Consider the following 6,948-nt stretch of genomic DNA (forward strand, 5'->3'; position numbering starts at 1 on the left):
TAAAGCACTTTGTGGAACTTGCTTTGTGTGCAACACCCATGTGTCTTTGCTTCAACATGGAAAACGTTGACATTGTTCTCATAGCAAAGCGGCTGTGACCTTAACTTCTTTCCTCCAGGCCACGGTCGTATAAATGCGTCTTTATTCGAAGCATCTCCAGTTTTTTTTTTCATTACTGAGAGACGTAATTGTTTTAAAATGTCATCGAGTTATTTAAGAGCGTTTTAATCCTCCAATTCTGTTAGTTTCACTCAATGTGGAATCAAATCGTATTTATTCCATGACTGAAGCTGAAATGCAGACGAGTTGCAGATGAAGTATTCATTTAATTTTTATTAAAAAGACTGCAGATTCAGGCATCATGAGGATTATATACAATCCAGCCATGTTCCACCTCAGTGAGTGAAAAATGTTTGATGGGTTTTGTTTTTCTAGACATTAAATCAGCTTAAACACTCAGACTCTGAGCCCAAAGGGAATTAATCACCATGTATGTCTGCAGAGGCCACTGATGCTCAGCACATGCTGCGTGCGCTAGTGTTTCAAGTTTCATGTTTTTACCCCAAAACTATACTTGGCCATGACTGTTTGCAGCAGATCTGATTAAAGTGCACACAAACAGGATTTAGTGTCACCCCCATTTCTTTTATCACAAGATAATTCTTTGTTTTGACATTTTGTGGATTTCTCAAGACATAATACTGCGATCATTATGATAAAAGTGAATTAAATTTAATGTGAATCTGGAAAATAATTGAGATGTACTGCATGTACTCTGAGAGAACTTTCTAGTGTATAAAATGCCTTTTAATGGCCGACCTGGTAAACTGGAGTCATTAGTCTTCCGTAGATTAAAGTAAGCATTTTTTATGATCATACTAATAAGTATTTATCAATGTGAAGTTGATATTTTGCGTGGTTTACTGATCATCAGACACTCATACGCCACACGCTACATACTGTAGGAAATGAGTGGAAACAGAGGGTTCATACCGTCGTGCCGTTCACATCGTATGCATTGCTCGGATTCCTGTGGATGACAAGAAAACAAGCGGTTACAAAGAGTTATGAGGGTATTCTTTATCTGGGTATGCTCAGGGTGTATATGAGGAGAGAGGTGTTTATAGTGCGACATACATGCAGGGTTTGATTTGTGACTCTTTCTGTGTCTGCCACATGTTTTCTCTTTGTTTTGTTTTTTTTTACAACTTATATTCAGGTCCACTCTCTCTCACACACACACAAACACAGTGTTCTTAGTCAGGACACTCAAACATAACACTAACCTTAAAAATCACAACTAAATTCAACTAAACCTACGTTTTAACCCTCAAAAAGACCTTTAAATTTGCTTAAATACCCTCACAGGGTCAAAATGCCCTTACCAAGATAGGTTAGAATCAAACTTTTCAATAAACAAGTGCACAATAAGTGGATTGATTTGAAAATGGCGATAAAACAATAAAAGTGTCACATTGACGGATCAAGGATGTGGAAATAAAAGTGCCGTCAATAAAGGGAGGTAAACAGTGCAATAGTCAGAGAGGGAGTGGCACACATCACACTCTTAAGACTCATCTCTGATAATGCTTCGGGCAAAACAGAACCATGTTGTGTGACAAAGAGAATCCTGATTGCGTTCATAGACAATAAAATACATAAATATACAAATAAACAATACAGAATGTCTATGTTTAAAACTGCCGAGGGACATCATTTAATATCATGGACATCAAAAATTCAAATGGCCGCTGGATGGGACCAATATAAACAATAAAACACCAGACAATGAATAAACGTAAAATGGGACTAAAACTAGAACTGTAAAATAAGGTGTGAGGGCGTGGCAGGCCTCAGTGGGTCACACCCTTCTCAAGAGCGGATGACTGCGTATGTAAATCCACATTCTTGCTCACGTAATCTCGCTGTACATTTATCATTAAGGGTTTTTTACTTCTGCAGCTTTGTACATATGAGATCACAAATGATGTCAAATTGTACTTAAAGTAGGTTCTTCAGTTATCATCAAAACACAACAGACGTCTCATTCTGCAATTACATGCAGCAATTATTATATTATATAACACGCTGGACCTTTAAATCCTTCCCTTGTTTTATTCCTCACACAGCACACACAATGCTTCCTTTTAAATGTTTTAAATGTTGATAGTAGTGGTGGCTGATGACTATCTGTCATCACAGTCCTGTTCTGGCTTCATTCCTGTGTGTGACAAACCCGTCCAGGAATGCACACACACACACAAAGTGCAGAAGATAAGACTCTCTCCCACTGTCGCTGGTATGATTAGTATGACACCCTCCCAATCTGAGCGCTGCAGCATGTATAAGTACATGTACGCATAGGTGTGTGTATCTATGAGTTTCTCATTGGGGACCATCATGTTAATAAATCCTAATCCCTCAAGCCCAGACCGTGTGTGACTCTACTTCCTCCTCAAAGAGGCAACACCCTTGATTTAACAAAACACCCATCGAGTCAAACAAGTCTGGGTTCTGTGACGAATAGGAATTAAATCCTCACCAAACAGGGAAATTCCTATTTTATTAATACTGAGCATAGTTGGCCATAGTTGCCACATAAACAAACTCCCTTTGAGTGACAGTTTCCAGGAGTTCAAAGGGTCAAAGGAGGCTTGTCTTTTAGAAATATGACTGAAATACGGTTGAAATTTAACACTTTTTTCTCGTTTCTCTCACCTGCGACACTGGGCACAAAGGGCGAGGAGAGCCACGCCGAGGATGAAGAAAGCGACGAGTGAGATGATGCCCACCTCCGGGGATGAAAACCAACCCAAAGTGTCAACCAAACCTAGTGGAGCCATTGTCCTGGTTTCCTGGTAAACAATGACAAAAGCTGCAACACACAACACAAACACACTATAAAAGAAACACTCACCAGTGTAAAGTCATAAATACGTCTCATAAATGGATCAAATGAACACATACAGCTTCTTCCGTGATGGAATTCAGCACATTCACACCCCACTGAGCCACGATGGAACACAATATTGCAACAAATAGATGAAGAGGACGTAAAAACTTACGTAGTTAATGCTCCACTCAGCTGTAGCTCTGCTGCTAACTGCTGTCAGTCATTCCACTGCCTCTGCTTTATGTGGCTCTCACAGCAGGAAGGTGATTTAGGGAGGGACCGTTCACGCTGCTGTCCTCCTGTCTTTTGTGAAGGCAGAGCTGACACAAGCCCATAAACATCCCATTGTGCTTGTTTTTCATGACTGGAAACACATCCGCACCCGAGCGAGTGCCACGGCACCTGGTGTGCCCGAGGGAATTCCAAATACTGAATGGTACAGTACCTTTAAGAGATGGAGCAGAGGCAAATGGAGGAGAGGAACATGGGGGGGGCATGGGGGGGCCCATAGTTTATTTAAGTCTAAGTCTAATACGTTTGTTTTTGATATTTATCGATTCATTTTGCATCATGAATATGTTTTTTTATGGTGAACTATATCAAAACAAAGGCTTTTATTTTGAAATTCTGTGAAATACTGTCACAGATATTATTATTGCAATATTATGATGGCATATTGTGATATTATTTTAATCTCATATTGCACACCTTGACTGAACAGTTGTTTTTCCCCCACACATGACAACTTTTTTGACATGACCAGATTAGATGCTCAGTGGCCCTTAGGTAATCCCTAACCTCCTAACCTTAACCAGTTCATGCTTAATCCTAACTATAACCTAACACCAATTCAAATCCTAGCCCTAAACTTACTCAGAAATGAAGTTCTGCCTCACATTCATGAAATTATAAATATGCAGTCATCCATGTCATGTGATATTGAATTCCTCCCATTTTACTTTATACTTTCCATAATCTCTAATTTCTTGGAATTAACAATATTAATTTCTCTTTTTTTTTAATCAAAAACCCTCCCCAACAATAAACAGGAGTTGCAGCCTCCACACTCCCAACACCCAAAATGAATAACAATATCCTAAATGAACAGAAATCGTTTTTATGTGTATTAATAACAATTTCAATCATAAAATAATGTAAAAAAAATAAAATACAAAAAACAGGTGAAAAAATACTGTATTTTTATTTTTATTTTTTTAAATATTATTTATTCAATTAAAATGATTTCCATTTAAACAAAAATATTTTCCTGGACTGGTGACATTTGCAATATTGTGGTAACATAGAGGTGTCAGTTAAAAAAATAATAAGGTTAATTTAGGGGTAAGAAACAACTTTAATACTTTAATAATCTCTTATTGTCATATACTATATATTAAAATTTTTAAATGTCTTACTTATGATGTATAAATCCGCCTGTATGCAGTTTACTAAATACAATAACTACACACTACACTGCTATTTCTCTATAGACAGTAAAATGTTATTTATCTGTGCTCATTCAAAACAGAGCTGTAATGTTTGTAATGAATTGAAATTGCTTGTTTATGTGATAAACATAAAGAATCAGTCAGTGATAAATAGTCTCTCCCGAGGTTCAGTACAGAGAGCTGACGGCACAGTCTTTGTCCTCGTGTGGACTGAGGATTTGGCTGCAGGTCAGATCAGTGTTTGGATCGTTGTGCTTCAGAGGTGCACTTTGAGTTGTGCACGTGGCCGTGTGGACGTTTCCGTGGATCACTTTGTCACGGGACATGATAATGAAATGATAAACATTTGCCTTGTTGACAGAGCTGAGCTCTCAGGTTAGGATGAATGGCTGCACACGACAATGTCCACACAGTATGTGTGTATGTAGGAGGGGAACATACCAGTGAGGGTGTGCACGCTCCTCACCACTCCTCTCTATATTGTACATTCATACATGTCAACATGCACTTTTATTATTTATTACGTTTACGGTCTTTGCTGCTGTGACACCACTATACGGTATAGGACTAATGAAGGGCCACCTTATCTCATTTTATCTTATCTTATTTGTCTGTCGCTGCACCTTCACTGTCCACTTTTAAAACACATCTTAAAACCCATTTTTACTCTTTGGCTTTCGACGTTGGTTTTATCTTTTTTATAGTTTTATTGTATGACTTGTTTATTTGTGTTTTTGTTTTACTTTCTACAGTGTTTTATTGTATGTTTTATTGTTTGGTCTATTAGGTCTTGTGTTTCTATAGTGTATTTGTATTTGTTTCAGCTGTTGTTTTTTAAAGTGCTTTATATGTATATAAAGTTAGATTAGATTGGATTGGATTATCTTATCGATAGATAGATAGATAGACAGACAGACAGACAGACAGACAGATAGATAGATAGATAGATAGATAGACGGATAGATAGCAGATAGATAGATAGATAGATAGATAGATAGATAGACAGACAGACAGACAGACAGACAGACAGACAGATAGATAGATAGATAGATAGATAGATAGATAGATAGATAGATAGACAGACAGATAGATAGATAGATAGATAGATAGATAGATAGACAGACAGACAGACAGACAGACAGACAGATAGAAAATTCACTTTTTCCATATTGAATGGATTAGATTAAAAAGAAAATAAATAGTAGAACAGAAACAGGTTTTGCCTGATGGAGAAAATGTTTTGGCCAAGTATTTAGGGCTTAGATAATCTTGGCCCTGGGCTGAAATGTGGATGATGTTCAGTATGTATGCACAGCAGAAAACTATAAATGTTTTAAAAGTTCAGTCAAAAAGTTAAAAAGCTTTAAAAGTTCTTATATCAACAAATTAGATTGAGTTCCAAAAGAAATGTGTTGCTAATGGCTTTTTGATTGACCCTGTCTGAAGGTGGAAGCTCCGCCTATGAAGCATTATAATAGACACAATGTTATTTATTTATTTATTTATTTATTTATTTCATACCGTAGCCGCAGTGAAACACACACACACACACACACACACCTCTTTGTTGGCAGTGTTATCAACACCAAATAACGTCCACACCCATCACTTGTTGAACAGCTCCATTGTGTCATAATTGTCTTCAGGAGCCCCGCAGAAGAGATAATGAGCGCATCAATAGGTCTCTGCAATTTCCATTTGTTCTCCTCCTGCAAACTTCTGACTGTTGCCCTTCGGCACTAAGCAAAAATGACGGCCGCTCGGTCACAGCAGAGGAACAGGAAGCCTGCGGGGACGGAAATGATTTCAGATATTGCTCCCATAATAATCGTGAAAGCACAATTTGGTTGGTAATAGGATTGAACCTGTGGAACATTTAGTGTCTGTCTGTTGGCAAATAAAAAAAAAAATCCAAAATGCTTCCTAACTTAAGAAAATAAACTATTTATTATTTCAAACAAGTGACCATAGACACATTTTTGTGTACATCGAACAATTTCATGTGTTCATATCTTCAACAAACAAACACAGGGATACAACGATACAAGCTCAGTTCATATGTTTGTCTCTGACTATAGCAGCTATAGTCTGGATAAACAAGCCAGGCCCAGGAGTTCATTAACTTAGAATAAATAATAAATCAATAAACATAGCATTGCTTCCAATAACCACATTCACCAAAAACATTTATTCTTTGTTCTAGCAAAAAGCTTTGAATTTAAAGATGTTAAAACATGGTAATTATTTTGTTATTCAGGTTTTAATGATATATGTATATTACATAACTGTTTTCCTCTGTCTCCAGTCTGAGTAGCGAGCTAAGCTCAGGGAAGCCTGAACTCTGACTCACACTGAGTGATACTGAGCCATCCTGAGTGTCATCCTCTGGGAATTTAAACATTACACGTTCAAATACGTCCAAAAAAAAGGGTGTGACCGGCAGCTTAATGTGACTGAATGAGCATCGCTGAACAAAGAACACTGAAGAACACTGAAACACCCTGACAACAGCCTAGTTTCCTCTGTGTGGACAAACAGGGTCAGCGAGATGGATCTGTGTTTAACACCAGTGTCTTAACACTCTTGATTTATTTTTACAGCGTGCTT

Source organism: Solea senegalensis, linkage group LG17, assembly GCF_019176455.1.
Source record: "Solea senegalensis isolate Sse05_10M linkage group LG17, IFAPA_SoseM_1, whole genome shotgun sequence".
NCBI classification, from domain to species: domain Eukaryota; kingdom Metazoa; phylum Chordata; class Actinopteri; order Pleuronectiformes; family Soleidae; genus Solea; species Solea senegalensis.